Source organism: Puma concolor, chromosome E1 (assembly GCF_028749965.1).
Source record: "Puma concolor isolate L17-30 chromosome E1, mPumCon1.1.hap2, whole genome shotgun sequence".
NCBI lineage: Eukaryota > Metazoa > Chordata > Mammalia > Carnivora > Felidae > Puma > Puma concolor.
Window position 1 is genome coordinate 18568705 of NC_141680.1, and position 21070 is coordinate 18589774.

The window sequence follows — 21070 nt, forward strand, 5'->3', positions numbered from 1 at the left end:
AGAGACAGAGAAAGACAGGGTGTGAGTGGGGGCGGGGCACAGAGCAAGGGAGACACAGAATCCGAAGCAGGCTCCAGGCTCTGAGCTGTCAGCACATGGCTTGAACCCACAAACTGCAAGATCATGACCTGAGCTGAAGTCAGACTCTTAAACTAACTGAGCCACCCAGGCACCCCAATGTTTGTTTATTTTTAGGGGAGAGAGAGAGAGAGAGAGAGAGAGCACGTGCACGCGCCAAGGTGGGGGGAGGGGCAGAAAGAGAGGAAGACACAAGGATTTGAAGCAGGCTCCAGGCTCTAAGCTGTCAGCACAGAGCCTGATGCGGGGCTCGATCCCAAGATCCGTGAGATCATGACCTGAGCTAAAGTCAGACACTTAACCGACTGAGCTACCATGGTGCTCCTAACTTTGTGTTTTTTAAGAACAAATACTTGAAAGCAATGGTATGCAGAATGAGGAAGACTAGAAAGAAGTTATAGTTACCGCACAGACATGTTAAGGGTCTCTGTTAGGTTTATGGTAGTAAGATAGAGTACATTTGAGGGTCGTGAAAAGAAATTGGACTTGAATTCTTTAGAAGAAAATGTTTTGGGCTTCCCCAGTGATCTTTTATTAAATAGTTGTAATTCTTCTGTGGACTGTATAGATACTTGGGCAAGGTGAATTTGACTTTTTAATTTAGTTAAGGTATTTGAAACTCCTTAAGAGTTCCACGTTTATATTATAGAAGAGGATATCAGAAATTTTATCGGAATTATCCACTTTCCAAGAACATTTGTGATAATAGTGGTGAGACTGGTATGTTTGGTTCCTTGTTTTTGATGTCTTGGCAAATTAATTGGTACATGTGTGTTCTTGGAACAATGTAAATTTTAGTTTCTAGTTTAGTCCTTAAAGAGAAAAAATTTTCCTTTATCGAGAAGGCTAGAATCTGAAGGAAGGTACTGACACAGAAGTTTCCCTTAGACATCAAGATTACCTTTATGGTTAGCTACTTTGAGCAGTAGTTTCTTATTCTTTTTTTTTTTTTTTAATTTTTTTTTTTCAACGTTTATTTATTTTTGGGACAGAGAGAGACAGAGCATGAACGGGGGAGGGGCAGAGAGAGAGGGAGACACAGAATCGGAAACAGGCTCCAGGCTCTGAGCCATCAGCCCAGAGCCTGACGCGGGGCTCGAACCCACGGACCGCGAGATCGTGACCTGGCTGAAGTCGGACGCTTAACCGACTGCGCCACCCAGGCGCCCCAGTAGTTTCTTATTCTTTAGTTATTTTAATATGGAAAATGCCAGGGAATTGCTAAATGATATGAATTAGAGAGCTCGTGAATTTTTGGTTTAAGTCAGGAGATGATAGGATGAGACTGGACTTGCTGGCTAGCTAGCTAAGCTAGCAGACTTTAAAATCAAAAAGTTTCACATTTAGTTCTTTTCATATGAAACCTAATGAATGCTACTCTATGAAACATCAGTGAGGTTCCTCTATAAATCTGTTTTAAGCCAGTCTTTTAATTTGGGTTAGAAAGAAGAGCTGTCTTTAAAATGGGCATGTCTGTACAGCTCCTTTTCCATCTTATAAGAAGACTGAGGTTACAGATATGAAATGCTTTGAACTCCAAATTAAGAAAGGACTACTTAGGGGCGCCTGGGTGGCTCAATCGGTCAGGTGTCCCAGGTCATGATCTCATACCCTGTGAGTTCCAGCCCCACATGGGGCTCTGTGCTGACAGCTCAGAGCCTGGAGCCTGCTTTGGATTCTGTCTCTCTCAAATATAAACAAACATTGAAAAAGAAAGGGCTACGTAAATTGCAAATACCTTTTTTTGTCTTTTAAAAACTATAGTACTACTTTGGGGAACTAAGTGGGATTGTAGAGTATGATGTAAATATTTAACATTAGTTGCAAGAATTCTGTGGACAAAAATGACAATATAGGTAATAGCTTACTTTCCCTGATCCCCATTTTCTTTTTCTTTTTTTTTCTTTTTTTAAAAAGATGTTTTATGGTTTTTTTTAAGTTTATTTATTTATTTATTTTGAGAGACAGAGCAAGCGGGGGAGGGTCAGAGAGAGTTCCAAGCAGGCTCCATGCTTCAGCACAGAGCCTGACGGAGGGCTAGAACTCACAAACTATGAGTTCATGACCTGAGCTGAAACCAAGAGTTGGACACCCAACCGACTGAGCCACCCAGTTGCCCCAATGTTTTATTTATTTTTGAGAGACAGAGCACGAGTGGGGAGGGACAGAGAGAGGGGGACAGAGGATCTGAAGTGGGCTCTGCACTGACAGCAGAGAGCCCCATGCGAGGTTCGAACTCCCCAGCCGTGAGATCTCATGACCGTGAGATCATGACTTGAGCGAAATCAAGAGTTGGACACTTAACTGACTGAGCCACCCAGGTTCCCCTCTACTTTACTTTTATTTAATTTTTTAATGTTTATTTGTTTTTGAGAGACAGAGAGAGAGCCAGAACGTTAACGGGGGAGGGCAGAGAGGGAGGGAGACACAGAATCTGAAGTAGGCTCCAGGCTCTGAGCAAGCGGCGTAGAGCCTGACGTGGGGCTCGACCTCAGGAGCCATGAGATCATGACCTGAGCCAAAGTTGGACACTTAACCGACTGAGCCACCCAGGCGCCCCTATTTTTCTTAAATGAGTCCCATGCACTGCTCCACCACTACACCTAAGAAAATATTCTACAATCTTTGACATATTCCATCCCAGCTGTGTTATGCCCCTAACGTTGGCATTAGTGATTGAAGTGTTGATGCAGCCTGCCAGTTATGCAGCGACCTGGCGGTTGCTGAGAGTTTTTTCTGAGATTTGGCATATGGCTTGAACAAGACTTAGATACTTGTTGCCTGATTGTAATGAAACCTGCTAAAGGAATGGTTAGCTTGGATTTAATTGGATGTAGATGTTTTATATCTGAACTGGATTCGAGCCAACTGTGTGTTTTGGTGTGTGTGTGTGTGTGTTTGCAGATTATTTGATGTATTCCTTCTCCTACCCCCACCAATTTCGAGATTACTACCTTCCCGATATGCCCCCTCCCCTCTTAATTTCTGCGTCACAGGAAGCAGGAGTTTCAGACAGGGTGGATTGATGTTTGCAGCTGATCTAATATGCAACCTAAATCTATCCACGGTGTGAAGTTGATTAGCCTGAGAAAAGAAGGGCGAGGCAGAGGCCCCAGGAGCATCTTTTTACTGTCGGGTGTCATCTGGTGGCTATTGCTGTGGAAGTCTGAGGCACTCTGGGAGTTATTGCCTGGATAGGGGCCACTCTAGCACCCAGGCAGAGAGTGGGCTGGGGAGCGAAAGAAGGGGCGCAGCATCACTTGGCCCAGCTGTGGTATGCTTGCCTCCCGGCTTTGGGGTGGTAGTCAGGAGAGATCGGGGCAGCTCTAACAAAGAGGAGCCGCGCAGGGGCCGGGGCCGCGGGTAGCTGGCCTATCCCCGGCGGCTGACCTCCCAGTGGGCCTCCCCAGTTGGCTGCTTGGCGGGTCGCTCTCCTGGCTCCCTGGCTTGCCATTGGCTGTGCGGGCAGGAGGGGGTTTGCGGAGGGCCGGGATGGAGTTGAGGGGGCGGGGCTGGCTTCCGGCAGCAAAGGGTAGCAAGCGGCTGCCGGCTGGGGGAGGGGGTGTCGGCGCACCGCGGAGTGCTGTGCTCCAAGAGCCTGGCACTCAGAGCTGCCACCTCCCCCTCCCCCAGCCAAGACAGCTATAAGCCCCTTCTCATCCCTCCTGCCCGGGCGGGGCGAGGAGGGTTCAGCTGCCCCAGGCGGGCGGGGCGGAGCCTGGAGCCCCACCGAGCGAGCGCTGCGGAGCGATCCTCACCTCCCTTCAAGGGCTCAAGGTGTGTGTGCGTGTGCGTGTGTGTGCTTTTTCTAATGCAGCCCCGACTTCAGCCGACTTAACCTTGTGAGGAAAGGGGAAATGGAATGAGAAGTAAGAGCTCCACATCCCATCAGTTTATTTTGATTTTCTGATTCTACCCTTCATTCTTCTTTCCCTCCCATCATCTCACCCCTGCAGCAGGGTAAGGAGATTCAGGACTCTTATCTTTTTTTACTGATACATCGATGTCGGTCTCTTATGAAGTAAAATGAACAGAAGAAAAGAGGAGCTCTTTCTTGCGTGGCATCTGATGCAGTAAACAGAGAAAGAAAAGAAAGAAAGAAAAGAAAGAAAAAGAAAGAAAGAAAGAAAGAAAGAAAGAAAGAAAGAAAGAAAGAAAGAAAGAAAGAAAGAAAGAAAGAAAGAAAGAAAAGAAAGAAAGAAAAAGAAGGCTAGGAATGGGTTTTTGGTACTGTACTGCATCCATGTCCATTAAGGCTGTCTTCACCATTTTCCTACTTGGGACTGCCTTATTCAGCAAAAACAATCTGAAAAAGGAGATGCTAGTGGAAAGAGGGAGCAGCCCATGTCAAACGGTGGTTAAAGGAAATCCTAATAGTTGTTAGCGATTAACTCTGTTAAAGTCTTCTCCTGAGTACCTTGTCACCTGCTTTGTTTAGTACTCAGCCCTACTGGAGAAATCTATCAAACGAGCAAACTTACCTTACTGTTACTGAAACCTAAAAGTCTTGTCTGTTTCTCCATCAGTTTATTTCTTATATCCATATGTTCAGAGAGGTTAGTTTCTGTCATGAACGACAGAACCAAACTTTTAAAAAATCCAGGTGAATTTTGTTCAATTATTTTTTAAAGTTTCCTCCCTCCCAAACTTTATGAAATTGGGTGGCTGTAGCATTAACAATTTAAATTATATTTATTTCTTTTGAGTTCTTTTACTTCTACAATTTATAGATCTCTTCTTTCTGAAGGACACAGAGCTTATCTTCAGCCAAAATCAGAAGCCTCTGTATTAAGTTTTTAATTGAGTGGAAAGTTACCAATTGAAGATAGAAAACCCAAATTTTATGTGTTAGAAACAAATGGTGTGTGTGTGTCTGTCTGTCTTTCTGTGGTGAGTGGCAGTGTTCGTGATAAACTTGCTTAATCTAACTGGGGATTTTCACCAAAGGTGTTTGGACCAGATTTATCTTAATGTTGCTTAGCAAAGAACTAGAATACCAGACGGGATGAATATCAATTTTTGGCAGCATTCTTTGCTAAATATTAATTGAAATGATTGAGAGATTCTTATAATCCAGGTTCAGTTTCCACAGATTGTTCTAACTGGAATTCAGTTTTGAAGACAGAATTGATATGCTGGAGCTGTCTTATAGTTTTAATTGGATCAGTGTTTTTTCTTTGCATTGACCTATTGGCTCTCTAATAAGGGGCAGTTTGTGGTGAAAGCCCAGTATTATGAGGAAGAAGTGTAATAGGATAGGCAACCATCTTAGTTGTAGAAGCTTACTAGGGATTAGGAATCTGTCTCTCTGTTTATCTGTCTGTCTATCTATCTATCTATCTATCTATCTATGTGTCTGTCTACCTTTTACATTTCAAGTAGCCTTGCCATAGAATTATACAAAAAAGGGGCACCAAGCTGGCTAAGTCAGTGGAGCATGCAACTCTTGATCTCGTGGTTGTAAGTTCGAGCCCCATGTTGGGTGTAGAGATTACTTAAAAAAAAAAAAATCTTTAAAAAGAATTGTGCAAAAAAGTAGACTCATAGTAAACCTTTGTTGGATTTGGGTTGTCTTATTACTCATCTATCCAGTACAACTCCATAATGTTTAAATTGAAAGGCCCCAGATGTTTTTAGGTTTTTTTTTAACCTAACTTGTTCCTGAGAATGAACTATTAAAAATCATCGAAGCTTTGACAGCTAGCTATTGTGTAAAACAACGTGCACTTTGATGTCTAAGCTAGCAAACTGAGGAAGTAACAAAAAAAATATTTGGAGGCTATATTAAAGCATGTATCACTTCATCTTGATTCTACTAAAAAATAAGTTGCCGGCCCATTTGGAATCCTAGGTGGTTTTTTGTCTACCCATGAGTAGACAGTTAATATAGCTTTGTAAAGTTATATTACACTTTGTTCACTTAATATTTTTATATATCTATTTTCTTGCCTGATTTGTGTAATCAATATTTTGCATGGTACAGTGATTTCCCCAGAGAATTTCCCCCAGGAGCAAAGACTATGTATAGAACTAATCATAGGTGTATTTACACTGATCTCCAAATATCATTTAAAGGGGCTGGAACTCCTCAAATTTGGTCCTCTGCAAGGAAACCATTATATGAAGCCATGACTTCCCATAATCTCTTAGTTGAAGGGACATGGTGCTGCTGAAGTTAAAGTAGCTGATTTAATTTTCTTTAGCAATCTGTTTTTATCCATCCTGATTATTTCTGTGAGTCACAGCTTAGGATGTGTTAAGAAAAAGGGCCCTGTGTTCTCTCTAAAGGGAGATTCAAGCCCAATCCCCCATTCACATCAGAAGTATAAAGTGATCCCCTTGAGAAGGTAAAGGAAAAGATTGGACCCTTGGCGTTGATTCTCATAATAATCAGCTTGAGTGTTGTACGGTTTGGAATTGGGAAAAGGTTGCTTAAGATGAGAAAATATTAGAAGCAAAAAGAACTGGGAATGCTGTTATGTGAGAGACGTATTTAGAGACAATGAATGCATTCATATGGAGATGTGACTGGTGGTAGTTTTTAAGCTATTCAGCTTTGTCAGGTGTCTGAGACAATATTATGTGTGTTTTTAAACCCAACCCCCTCCCCCAGGGGTTGACTCTTGGAAGCTGAATCTTTTGAAGAAGTTGTTTGCTGTAAGTCTGAATACAGAGGGTAGAGGACTTGGTAGAGTCTGTTATCTGTTCAGATAAAGACGTGGAATCGATTGTTGGTGAGTTACTGATCTCTTCCTAATGAATGGTTGCTAGGCAAAATGCATCTCAATCAGTTTAATCCACAGTAGTTTACAGGTCTGCTCTCAGTGAGGGCCAGAGCTGCCTTTCTAATGATACTGCCCTTTAAGAATCCTGTTACATTTGCATATATGTTGCTCCATGGCTCACCAGAAAAAAAAAGGGGGGGCGGGGGGAGGCTAGAATGACAAATGGATCTCACTTCATCCATCTAAGAGAATTAGCTTTTGGTAACATTGGGTCAGCATTGTCATTAACTTCTCTCCTGGATCAAGTGGTGGGTAGGGTTGCTCTTCAGTAGTAGGATACCATTTTGTTTGATTATCTTTGGTTTTGTAACTAGTTAGGCAGTGAACTAATAATACATTCATTTTGGAAACAGGCCAGTGATAACACTGCCCTTGGGCCTGGATGGATGGAAAATAGGACAGAGTAAACAATTGAGGGCATAAATAATGAATCTTCCAACTGAGCCCTGGGAGAGTGAAGGAGATTATCCTCAGAGCTGTTCAATCTGTCAGTGAAAGGGGAAAAGTCCACTGAATTAATTACCCTATGTTTGATACTGCACTTATTATGGGATTGTTAGAGCTATTCAAAACAGTTGCCTTTTCTTTAGATATAAACTTTTAACCCATCTTTTTGTTGTTGTTTTTTAAACCACTCAGATTGCTCATCTTTTTAGAATCCAGGTCTTTGCTCCTTCCCCCAACTTTGTTCTATATATTAGCATTCTGTGAATACTGGACAGTCCTCCTTTTATTTAGCTGGATCTTAGAATTTTACTTAATGGGAGTTTTCATTATCTGTAAATACATATAGTGATAGAAGAAAATGGAGAAAGCCTGTGCGTGGTTTTAAAGAAATTCTTTGGTACCTTTAGTACATATTATATTTTGAAAGTAAACGTGGAGTTGTAGGGTGTAATTATATAACAACTCACAAAAGGTTAAGACCAGAGTTTCTTCAGCCCAAGAATCATTTCCAGCATTAACATAAATATTTTTACTTTTTAGATTAGTTTTCATTCAGTGAATTAAATAAGCAGTCTCTTAGTGGTCTCAGCATTTCTCTGAGGTAGAAAAAATAATGTCCTGAGAATGTCTAAATAACTTAGTGATTTGGTAGTAAAGCTAGACCCAGAGCGAAGGTCTCTGAATACTTGAATTTGTTTTTTTAAGTAAGCTCTGTGCCCAAGGTGGGGCTTGAACTTACTACCCTGAGATCAAGAATCACATGCTCTACTGACTGAGCCAGCCAGGTGCTCTGTATTTCTTTTTTTTTTTTATTTTTTTTATTTTTTTTTTTAATTTTTTTTTTCAACGTTTTTTATTTATTTTTGGGACAGAGAGAGACAGAGCATGAACAGGGGAGGGGCAGAGAGAGAGGGAGACACAGAATCGGAAACAGGCTCCAGGCTCCGAGCCATCAGCCCAGAGCCTGACGCGGGGCTCGAACTCCCGGACCGCGAGATCGTGACCTGGCTGAAGTCGGACGCTTAACCGACTGCGCCACCCAGGCGCCCTAGGTGCTCTGTATTTCTAATATATTTAATTATTTTCTCTAAGAACTCCTTTGAGGATCCTTATTTGAAATGACTTGAAATTTTCCTGTTTCTGCTGTGAGAGACTGTTTTTATTTCTCTAGTCATGAAGGGAATCCAAAGACCAAGATGCCACTATCAATCAAGAGAAGGAGGAAGGTTCAGGATGAGGTGGTAGAGGAAAAAAAGATAGAACCGTAAAGGAAAGGCCAAACTGAAGTTTTATTATATTTGGTGCTGATGGATCTGAGGGAGGGAGCATTGAGCTGATTAGATCAAATTCAGTCATCGGCTGAGTTGTTACATCTCAACCTAGCTGAAAAGGGCAGAGGCGTCTTTACCAACACATGGGCAGTATTGTAGTTAAGGATTCATTCCTGATCCAAAGAACACAGTCAGTTCTTGATTATTCATGTAGAAGGGCAAGCAGACAAAGTGCAGACAGGTAAAATCCAAAGATATTCCTAGCAATAGCTTTAGTAACTTCTTCTGCTTTGTAACTGGGATTTTCTAGTGGAACAAACTGAGTATTAGAGATTTGTTTTCTTTCTCTGGTCATTCAAGAGACCAGTAAGATACAAGCTTGGATTAAACTTAGTTTGTTTGTTTGTTTGTTTGTTTGTTTGTTTGTTTCTTTCTTTCTTTCTTTTTTATTTTTTTAAATATTGATTTATTTTTTTTTTTAATTTTTTTTCAACGTTTTTATTTATTTATGGGACAGACAGAGACAGAGCATGAACGGGGGAGGAGCAGAGACAGAGGGAGACACAGAATCGGAAACAGGCTCCAGGCTCCGAGCCATCAGCCCAGAGCCTGACGCGGGGCTCGAACTCCCGGACCGCGAGATCGTGACCTGGCTGAAGTCGGACGCTTAACCGACTGCGCCACCCAGGCGCCCCTATATTGATTTATTTTTGAGAGACAGAGCACAAGCCAGGGTGGAGTGTAGAGAGAGGGAGACACACAATCCAAAGCAGGCTCCAGACTCTGAGCTGTCAGCACAGAGCCCGATGCGGGGCTCAAACTTAGGAACTGTGAGATCATGACCTGAGCCAAAATTGGACGCTTAACCAACTGAGCCACCCAGGCACCCCTAATTTTTTTTTTAATGTTTATTTATTTTTAAGAGAGAGAGTGTGGGGGAGGAGGGGCAGAGAGAGAGTGGGGAACACAGAATTCAAAGCAGCCTCCAGGCTCTGAGCTGGCAGTGCAGAGCCTGATATAGGTCTCAAACTCATGACCTGTGAGATCATGACCTGAGCCAAAGTCAGATGCCTAACCAATGGAGCCATCCAGGAGCCCCCTGTTTATTTTTTAAGACTTTGGCCCTTGTCACCTAATTACACGGAGTCCTAGGGAGAATTGAGATCTTCCAAGTAGATCATAGATAAACTAGCTTTTGATACTAGCATGCCTTCTTTCTTGGCATCTTCTGGCCCCATGGTATTTGCCAGTCATTCATCATATGTGGTCAGGCCACAGATGGACAAGCCAAAGAAGTGTTATCAAAGTAAACCCCTCCTCTTAACACTGTGTATATACTCTAATGATGAGAACTGTTGGCCAAAATGAAATCCATTTAGAAGTCAGATACTAGGTTGTGATTAAAGAAGTACTATACATTATAAATTTCAAAGCTCAGGATTTCTTTAAGTGCTATTTGGTGGGGAAATGTTTCTCTCTCTCTCTCTCTCTCTCTCTCTCTCTCGATCAACTAAATATTACAGCAGATTTATTTTATTTATTTATTTATTTTTTAATTTTTTTTTTCAACGTTTATTTATTTTTATTTTGGGGACAGAGAGAGACAGAGCATGAACGGGGGAGGGGCAGAGAGAGAGGGAGACACAGAATCGGAAACAGGCTCCAGGCTCTGAGCCATCAGCCCAGAGCCTGACGCGGGGCTCGAACTCACGGACCGCGAGATCGTGACCTGACTGAAGTCGGACGCTTAACCGACTGCGCCACCCAGGCGCCCCATACAGCAGATTTAAAAAGCAAGGTTTCCATGACCAGTTGCTAATTCTTTGCACTCAGCAAAGTGGTTTTGAGGATCAGTTGCTGATCTGAATGAAAATAAGATTTTATGCCACTTGCAGAATTGAAGATTTAGACATCATCCCTGTTGCTTCAGAGGAGAAGCATAAGCATTATTAGTCATAACTTAAATCTCTTCTTTCCTTCCAAAAGCTAAAGCATTTCTTCCATTGGCATTCCACTTATCACTTACTATGTAAAGGATAAAACTTAATCTATTTTGAAAGTTAAGAGGTATCAAGACTATGAGAAGTTAAAGGCAGCTCATCCCAGGTCACAGTATATCGGTGGAAAAGACACATTTCCTGGGTTCCTGAATGGGCCTTATGTATTACCTAACTGTTCAGCTGGGAGTGGTTGTACTATTGTGAAGACATTAATTTTGTAACTGTGAAGGTTCTGGTTTGCCTTTTGCTTATCTTATCCTCCCAGAAACTTTTTCATTCAACAGAAAGACCAGTCGATTAATGAAGAATCCCATATCTTGGTTTTAACCTGTCCTGCTAAGTGTTACTGTGCATTCACTAAAGTGCTTTACAAAGGATTTTAGTACTAGGCTTCATTCAATCCCTGTGAGGTTATGGTGCAATTGGAGTGTGATAGTGTGCTAGAACATTTCCGCAGAGAGACAAGAGGAACCTTTCCTTTTAAGGAAACTCCTTTGGGGGTACCTGGGTGGCTCAGTCGGTTAAGCACCAGGCTTCTTGGTTTCCACTTGGGTCATGGTCTCACAGTTTATGATATCGAGCCCCATGCCGGGCTCTTGCTGATAGTGCAGAGCCTGCTTGGAATTCTCTCTCTCTCTCCCCCTCTCTCTCTAACCCTTCCCCAAAATAAATAAATAAACTGAAAAAAAATTAAAAAGAAAAAGTCCTTTGTTTCCATGGTCCATGGCAAAATTAAGTTGGAACAAGTTGCTTTTTCAGGAAGCTGTATTAATTTTTGCCTCTTCTCTAAGCTAAACAAATGTCCCAAATGAAATGTATCATTCTTATCATTCATAGTACATTTTCGGGAGATTGTTCCAAGTGCACTTTGAAGTGAGAGGCTGATGCCACTTAAGCCTGCACACCAATTCTGTAATTCTTTGAAATTGTTTCCACCAACTGCCTCCATCCGCCTGTCTGTCCACATCTGCTCATCTCTGAGCTTTCCACAGCTACTTAAGAAAGAATATTGCTCAACCAGGGAAATGCTAGCCCTTAATCAAAGTCAGAGGTGTGTGTGTGTGTGTGTGCGCGCGCGTGTGCATGCACTCGTGCATGTCTGTGCAGACTTGCATTATTTTGTTGCATTATTGCTTGAAGAATATTTCTACATCACAGAAATAAGATTTTTTCTTCTAAACAAGTTGATGAATTGCTTTTTATTAAAAGTGCAAGTGTCAGGGTGCCTGGGTGGCTCAGTTGGTTAAGCGTCCAACTTCAGCTCAGGTCATGATCTCGTGGTTCACAAGTTCAAACCCTGTGTCAGGCTCTGTGCTGCCAGCTCAGACCCTGGAGCCTGCTTCAGATTCTGTGTCCCCCTCTATCTCTTCCCCTTGCCTGCTTGCTCTGTCTCTCTGTCTCTCTCAAAAATAAGTAAAAACATTTTTAAAAAGTGCAAGTGTCTAAGAGTTAAATTTGAAATGAGAGAGGGGAAAACTATATTGGTTATAGTTTAATTGCTTAAAAAATTCTGTTATGTAATTAAAAGCTGTATTGCTGTCTTGCACTGAAACTAGCAGATAAACCATGGAGAGAACTACAGTTTCTCAGTGAGGACCACTCTATGCTATTTAGAATGGCTATCTCTCATCCAATACTCCGCATCTTCTTATTCTGCTTTATTTTCCTTTTCGTAGCATTTATCAACTTTTGAGAGTAACTAACCTATTCATTAAATTTGTCTGACCCCCCCACTCTATACCATGTAAAAATGGAAGCATGAGTTTTTGTCTGTTTTTTTCTTTGCTGAGTCCCTCACTCCTAGAACAATGTCTTGCTACATTGTAGGCTCTCAGTAAATATTGGTATGAATTACTTGGAGAGGCACTTTTCATAGATACCTGGGGATTAGAATTGGAGTCTATGGGAAGAGTTTATTGTCTTCCTGGAGCTAGTACAAAATTGGGGATCACATTACTTGACGAGTTTAAGGAGGGAAAGAATATATGAAAAAAAAAAACCCTCAAGGAATTGGGGGTTATTAGCCAGGATTAGGGAAGTGACAGACTTTTTATAGTATGCAAATATGAAGGAACATTATATAAGATAGATGACCAGCTCTTATTCACCTAGAAGAGGACAAAGGAATAGGCTGGAGCTTCTGGACAATGAATATAAGACATGCAGAATTTCCTGATTTTGAAATAGACCCTGGAACAAGTGACCAAAGAGGGATGATTTGTCAGAATTGATTTTCAGCAGTGACACTGTTGGAGGCAGTGAAGAGAATGGAAAGAGCACAGAGCTAGGGGTTGTAGTCTAGGCACTTAGAGCTTTTCCTACTTTATCTCTGAAAAATGGACTGAGGATCCCTGTGCAAACTATCTCATAGGGTATTTGGGAAAAGCAAGTGAGAGGATCCATGTGAAAGCACTTAGAAAATTACAGACCTTTCTACAAAATAAGCAGTCATAATGACTTTGTAAAATAATCACCTTTGTAAGTGATTTAGAATCTTGGAATCTGGAAGTTGGTTTAATGGTCATCTATTCCAAATTCTTAGTTACTGAAAATAAATTATTTTCCATCATTCTTAAGGAATAGTCATTCCTTTTGCTTCAGCATTTCTATTAGTATGCCCACTATTGAATAAGCTCAAATTGTTGTTTATGTTAGTCTAAAATTGCCTGTCTTCAGCCTTTATTAACCTGTGTTTGAGCTCAGATATAAATCTACTAGGGGCACCTGGCTGACTGAGTTGGTGGAGCATGTGACTCTTGATCTTGGGTTTGTGAGTTTGCACCCCACGTTGGGTGTAGAGATTACCTAAAATTAAAAAAACCTGAAAGAAAGAAAGGAAAGAAAGAAAGAAAGAAAGAAAGAAAGAAAGAAAGAAAGAAAGAAAGAAAGAAAGAAAATAAAGAAAAGAAAGAAAAGAAAAGAAAGAAAGAAAAATCTACTCCCTCCTTTGTATGATGGCTCTCTTATGGCACTCTTGCTTAAGATCATCATCTCTTGCCTTGAAATCACTATAGCCACTTAACTGATTTCTGCCATTTCTTGTTTGTCTTTCACATTTTCAGCAGATTTATTTAAAATAGACATCTGAGGGGCGCCTGGGTGGCGCAGTCGGTTAGGCGTCCGACTTCAGCCAGGTCACGATCTCGCGGTCCGTGAGTTCGAGCCCCGCGTCAGGCTCTGGGCAGATGGCTCAGAGCCTGGAGCCTGTTTCCGATTCTGTGTGTCTCCCTCTCTCTCTGCCCCTCCCCCGTTCATGCTCTGTCTCTCTCTGTCCCAAAAATAAATTAAAAAAAAAAAAAAATTAAAAAAAAAAATAAATAAATAAATAAAATAGACATCTGAGGGGCACCTGGGTGGCTCAGTTGGTTGAGCATCTGATTTTGGCTCAGGTCATGATCTCATGGTCTGTGAGGTCGAGCCCCGCATCAGGTTCTGTGCTGACAGCTCAGAGCCTGGAGCTGCTTCGGATTCTGTGTCTCCGTCTCTCTCTGTCCCCCCCCCCCCCTCCCCCGCCCCGCCCCCTGCACTCTGTTTCTCTCTCTCAAAAAATAAATACACATTAAAAAAATTTTTTTTAAACAGACATCTGATCATGTTACTCTCCTTGAAACATGGGACTCCAACCCAGCTTTAATCTTAATCTGTTGTTTTGTCCCTCTAGTATGAAATGTAAGGCTTTTCATAATTTGGCACATCAGGCTCAGTCTCCAGGTTTGGCACATACATCCAGCACCCAACTCTTCATACTATACCACTTGTGGTTTCCCAAACATACATTTAGTTAGGCTACTTTTCTTTATAAGTAGGCTTCACACCCAGCATGAAGCCCAATGTGGGGCTTGAACTCATGACCCTGAGATAAGGACCTGAGCTGAGATCAAGAATTGGATGCTTTAACCTACTGAGTCACCCAGGAGCCCCTAGTTATGGTAGTTTTCTAGCATAGTTGTGCATGCCTTTCATTATGCTAGTTTTCTCTGCCTAGAGTGGCTTACCCTTCTCAATCTGGTAAATTCTTGCTCGGCTTTCAGTGACCCATATTATTGTTCTCCCTTCTTTCTCACTGTTCCTTGGAAGTATTTGTTTCATTATTTTGGTTTTCAAACAACTTTATCCACTTTTTTTTCTTTTCAAAATATAATTGACACACAGCATTGTATTAGTTTAAGGTATACAACATAATTTGGTATTTATATATACTGTGAAACATTCACTACACTAATCACATTTCTCATTTTTGTTTCCAAAAAATAGTACTGTCACAGTGCCTAGTGCATCACAGATGCTCAGAGAGCAAATGAATGAAGGATGTTCCTACTAAGTGTTCTCTTTTTCAGGTTAAGTTCTTTTTCCCTTTACTTAGCCATATTACAGTTTCTAGATCCTCTGTTTTTTTACATCTTGGCTGAGCTATTTCTAGGCTTTCCTCTATTTCCATCAGAAAGTGTATTTTAATGACTGCAGGAGTGAACTGAAACATTCTAAAATAACTTTTTTTTCAACCCCCTCCCCCCCCCCCCAATAACTTTTAACAAAAAATGTACCAAATGAGCTGGTTGTCCAGCTACTGCTTTGGGAAAGATTCTGAACGCATTAATTTCTAGCCACCTCCTTGCCAGAATAGAGCCCAAATAAAATAAGAAAAATAAGCAGAGAGGTGGCACCTGGCTGGCTCAGTTGGTAGAGTATGCAACTCTTGATCTCAGGGCTGTGAGTTGAAGTTCATGTTGGGTGTAGAGATTACTTAAAAATAAAAAAAGAGGGGCGCCTGGGTGGCGCAGTCGGTTAAAGCGTCCGACTTCAGCCAGGTCACGATCTCGCGGTCCGTGAGTTCGAGCCCCGCGTCGGGCTCTGGGCTGATGGCTCAGAGCCTGGAGCCTGTTTCCGATTCTGTGTCTCCCTCTCTCTCTGCCCCTCCCCCGTTCATGCTCTGTCTCTCTCTGTCCCAAAAATAAATAAAAAACGTTGAAAAAAAAAATTAAAAAAAAATAAAAATAAAAATAAAAAAAGAGGCAGAGAAAAAGTAAGCAGAAGTGAGCATTGTGCACCTGCTTTTCTCTTTTACTTTTTTTTTAAGGTTTTTTTTTTGAGGGGGGGCGGGGCAGAGAGAGTGAGGGAGGGAGAGAAAGAATTCCAAGCTGTCAGCACAGAGCCCACATGGGGCTCAATCTCACAAACCACGAGATCATGACCTGAGCCGATATCAAGGGTCAGACGCTTAACTGACTGAGCCACCTAGGCGCCTCTCTTTTCCTTTCTGTCACCTTAGCAGTGTCATCCCACGTTATAAGTCACTGTTGATATAAAGACTACAATTTTCCCATTCTGTAAAACAGAATGGCTTCCTAAGATTCCACAATAACCTTAGGGGAGTGTTAGTCCCTTAGGCTGTAGACACAGTTGAAAAGCAGAGAGTGGTACTAAACTCCAGGGGAAAGGATGCAGCTCTTATCCAGAATTGAAGGCAGATGAGTCAGGCAGCAGGGATCTATCAACTCCAAAATCCATTCAGAAGTAATTTAATCTTTGCTGTTGAAGCAGATCAACAATGCCATTTGCCTGTATAAAAAATGAGATTACCCAGGATTCTCTTAGAAGAAGATAAATTATTAGTGTAATAGTAGCTTTTGGCCTTGTATAATGTCTCTTCTTAGTACTACATGGTAGTGGCACAGGGCACATCTAGTGCATAATACAGTGTATAGAGATCAGGCCACAGTGCCTTACTTAGGGTGTTTAGGGGAAATTTAACAATTCTCAGCAACCCTCAGCCTTAATGGACTTGGTTATTGTTAAAATTCATCTTTATCAAAGGAAGCACTGGTTAATGATTTTTCTCCTGGCTCAACATGCTGGGCATTAGCTGGGATTGCTGAGTGATTTGCACTGGGGAAACCATGAGAGCAATTTCTTGTTTGTCCACAAATTATCATTAGCAGTTTCATTTGCAGATTGAAGAAGCAGGAGGAGTGGGCTGTTTGCCAGTTGCAGCTTCCCTCCGATTAGGGCGTTAGTTCAATTATGTCCAATTAACTTTTATTGCAGATAGTGGTGATAATTACTTGCAAGTCAGTTTTTTGGCTGCAGTTATCCCAAGGCTGAAGTATGAACTTGATGGATTTTAATAACCAGAATGACACATTTTACTCCCTTCCTCCACTGTAGTTATTTCTTTTTACAGACCTCTTTTAGACAGGAGATCAAAGCGTTGTAAAAATTCATCTCACAATTAAAACATATTGTCCTTCTTTTGAAGAGCTGTGTAGAATCATATTTTAAAAGAAGCTATCAGGAGCAGCCTTAATGGCTTTTTATATTCTGAGATCAGACCCTTGAGTTCATTGCTCCTTATCATAAGAGAATAGAGTGAGATGGAACTAAATGTCATTCACAGCAATTTGTGCTTATTGTAAGATTATAGTAATTGGCAAGGTGAAGTTTAGTCTTCTGCTTGCCTATGAAATTCTCTTCGAAATGCAGAAGTAAACTTTTGTTTGGGGCACTTTTAAAATCAGTGGGACACTGAGGATACATTTCGTTAGTGCTATAGGAATTTTAGTATGTTTTTTATTCAACGTTTTTTTTTTTTTTTATTTATTTTTGGGACAGAGAGAGACAGAGCATGAACGGGGGAGGGGCAGAGAGAGAGGGAGACACAGAATCGGAAACAGGCTCCAGGCTCCGAGCCATCAGCCCAGAGCCTGACGTGGGGCTCGAACTCACGGACCGCAAGATCGTGACCTGGCTGAAGTCGGACGCTTAACCGACTGCGCCACCCAGGCGCCCCAATTTATTATGTTTTTTAAAAAAAAAATTTTGGGCTATTACAAAGGTTTATTCAACAAAATAGTTCAGTATGAAAATGCACATGATCTTATTTTTATATTATAGTAAAACAAGTGCTATGGAGAGGGGACATGTAGAAGCAGTTGGTTTCTTCCGGTGAACACTCCCACTGTTTATACCCGTTCCAAGGCTTCTAACACGATGGTACTATTTCCTCATATTACCACCTTCCAATATTATTCTGTTGCTCATTATTTGCCATCTCCACACATTCATTCATCACAAGATTCATAAAACGAACTCTTACAATATTCCTTGGACATGTCTGCCACCATTTAATTTTGATGATAATTTCTTGTCCATAAATTTTTTAACTTGGAAGGGTGAGCTTTGCTCATGGTATCTACCTGGAGAGCTCAAAGATGCCTCTCTAAAATATTTTTTTTATTGTAGTTGTTATTTTATTTTTATTTATTAAAAAAAAAAAATTTTTTTTTTTTTTTCGGGCGCCTGGGTGGCGTAGTCGAGCGTCCGACTTCAGCCAGGTCACGATCTCGCGGTCCGTGAGTTCGAGCCCCGCGTCAGGCTCTGGGCTGATGGCTCAGAGCCTGGAGCCTGTTTCCGATTCTGTGTCTCCCTCTCTCTCTGCCCCTCCCCCGTTCATGCTCTGTCTCTCTCTGTCCGAAAAATAAATAAATGTTGAAAAAAAAAAAATTAAAAAAAAATTTTTTTTTTAACATTTATTTTTGAGACAGAGAGAGACAGAGCATGAACGGGGGAGGGTCAGAGAGAGGGAGACACAGAATCTGAAACAGGCTGCAGGCTCCGAGCTCTCAGCACAGAGCCCGACGCGGGGCTCGAACTCACGGACCGCGAGATCATGACCCGAGCCGAAGTCGGACGCTCAACCGACTGAGCCACCCAGGCACCCCTGTAGTTGTTATTTTAATAGGAAGTTGCATACATAATATCTTTGGAAACATCCTTGCTAGGTAAAAAAAGGGATAAAAGGAATAGTTTGTCTTTATCTGAAGATGACAAACTCCCTTTGCTATTTTCCTTCAGACTTTCCCTTCAATGTTGTTTGATGGTAACCCTGAAAGTAAATGGTCTTACAAGTAAAAGCTGATCTTCTTGACATGTGAAAGACTAAAGTAGTTCCAAGCTGGGGCTATTCCTAGATCTTCAGGTAACTTACTGTTTTTTTCATTTCAGATGTCCTTGCTCACCTTAGTGTCTTTGTTACTAGGCTCTCTTCGCAAGGGCTCGTCAGTCTCCTTAGATACTTTATGGATGTGGCTGCATAAAAGTTTTGTTGAGAATAAGTGGCCAAGGAGTGTGGCAATGCATTTTAAGAATCTGTTTTTCTTAGTGTTTGTGTGAAATAAGGGAAGAAAGTTCATGGCTCCTTGGAGAAGAGCTGTAATACAGTTGTTTCTCCTCCAAAGCTTCCCTGATCACACTAAAAAGGAAAGAAGAGGAAAGGGTGAGTGATAAACATCATCCTTGCACTACTGCAAAGCTCTTCATTGATTGTTACCGAAAACCTTTGCTGTAGAATAACCCAAGACTGCCTGCCAGCTGCTGTTGGTGTGAAAGTGGAGAAGCTGGTTGTAGTGGGTAGTTTTCAGGAAGTCTGGAGATAAAGTTCATGATGTCATTTGATACTTTTTGTATGGTCGGAGGAAAGAATGTCATAACTCTGTTATACTCTGGAAGGTATAACAAGGATTTCCCTTAGCGCATAGAGGTTTGCAGACAGTATTGATGAGGTTCAGGATGTGTGCTTAGAAAGAAAGGGCTTGCTTGCAAAACTCTTACTGAAACATGAACTTGAACTTGGTGGAAATGTTAGTGAATGTCAGGCCTGAAAACGGAGGGTTATTAATAGCACCTTGTTCAGGATAGACATTTCTTTTGGAACCTTTCCAGAAGTGAAATTCTCCTTTTTTGTTTGTTTTTTACATTTTATTTATTTTTGGGAGACTGAGAGCATGAGGGGCTGGGGAGGGGCAGAGAGAGAGGGAGACACAGGATCAGAAGCAGGATCCAGGCTCTGAGCTTTTGGCACAGAGCCTGAGGCAGGGCTCAAACCCACAAACTGCGAGATCATGACCTGAGCTGAAGTCGGATGCTTAATTGACTGAGCCACCCAGGCGCCCCTGAAATTCTCCATCTTTAGGTTAAGAGGGTTGCATTGAATGCCACACAGTGGAAGCATTGCCAGAACAGAGTGGAGGTTGGGGGATAATTTGAAATATAGGCACTGGAGAAAATGTTACTCAGGTAAGTGTTGAAAAGAAATTGGAAGTTGATGAGGCAGAAAGATACAGGAAACCTATTCCAGATGGCAAGAACCCCAAATGTCAGCACTCACCAGTGTAGAGCTAAGTTACCTGTGTTAAGATGAAATGATAATAGTTACCAAGAGACCACTTTCTCCCAACTCTTCTTTATGATCTCCAGCCCCCACCCCCTTTCTAGACTTCAACACTATCTTTTTTGTTTATTTTATTTTATTGTAAACTTCATTTGTTTTGAGAGAGAGAGAACAAGCAAGAGAGGGGCAGAGAGAAAGGGAGAGATTGAGCCCTGCATCAGGCTCCACACATGACCTGAGCCGAAATCAAGAGTTGGACACTTAACTAAGCCACCTAGGCACCCCTGTTTTGTTGATTTTTTTTCTTACAAAATTTTTAAAAAATGTTTTATTTATTTTTGAGAGAGAAAAGATAGAGTGTGAAGGGGGTGGGGCAGAGAACAAGGGAGACACAGGATGTGAGACAGGCTCCAGGCTCTGAACTGTCAGCACAGAACCTAATGCAGGGCTTGAACCCGTGAACCAATCATGACTTGAGCCAAAGTCGCACGCTTAACCAACCGACTGAGCCCCCCCAGGCGCCCCTGTTTTTTGTTTTGTTTTGTTTTGTTTTCTTTCAAGTAAGCTCCTCTGTACCTTGCATCCCCCCCAGGCGCCCCTGTTTTTTGTTTTGTTTTGTTTTGTTTTCTTTCAAGTAAGCTCCTCTGTACCTTACATCCCCCCCAGGCGCCCCTGTTTTTTGTTTTGTTTTCTTTTCTTTCAAGTAAGCTCCTCTGTGCCTTGCATGGAGCCAAACGCAGGGACTGAACTCACAACCCTGAGATCGTGACCTGAACTGAGATCAAGATTTGGATGCTTAACTGCCTGAGCCACCCAGGCACGCCATATTTTTTGTTTTGTTTTTAAAATAAAATGTGTAGAAACGATCTTAGATTTACAGAAAAGTTGATAGTACAAAGAATATTTTTCTTCCTTGGATCATTTGACCTGATTGCTTCATCATATCAGAATACTTTAGTCTTTATCTCAACAACAAACAAGGACACTCTCCATCCAGCATTACCACAATAAAACCATCAAAATCAGTAACATTGACACATTATTGTCATTCTCAGACCCCTCTCAGATGTTGCTATTTGTTGTTGTTGTTGTTTTTTTGTTTTGTTTTTTAATGTTTATTTTTGAGACAGAGAGAGACAGCATGAATGGGGGAGGGTCAGAGAGAGGGAGACACAGAATCTGAAACAGGCTCCAGGCTCTGAGCTGTCAGCACAGAGCCCGACACGGGGCTCAAACTCACAGACCGCGAGATCATGACCTGAGCTGAAGTCGGCCGCTTAACCGACTGAGCCACCCAGGCGCCCCGTTCTGTTTTGTCTTAAA

The 21070-nt window shown here is 41.7% G+C and overlaps 1 protein-coding gene and 1 pseudogene across 2 annotated transcripts in view; one reads left to right on the top strand and one right to left on the bottom strand.

Moving 5' to 3' along the window:
- The window catches only part of FAM222B (family with sequence similarity 222 member B), a 76780-nt gene that overhangs the window by 26820 nt on the left and 28890 nt on the right, over window positions 1-21070 (top strand). The window contains exon 1 of one of the 2 annotated variants that reach the window (XM_086686491.1): window positions 3600-3855. The exons of the other annotated variant lie outside the window; for it this stretch is intronic. The gene's annotated coding sequence lies outside the window, so the exon portion shown is untranslated. Of the gene's footprint in view, window positions 1-3599; window positions 3856-21070 lie in introns of those variants that run through there. 2 annotated transcript variants of the gene reach the window in all.
- Window positions 17390-17765, bottom strand: LOC112853575 (small nuclear ribonucleoprotein G pseudogene; annotated as a pseudogene).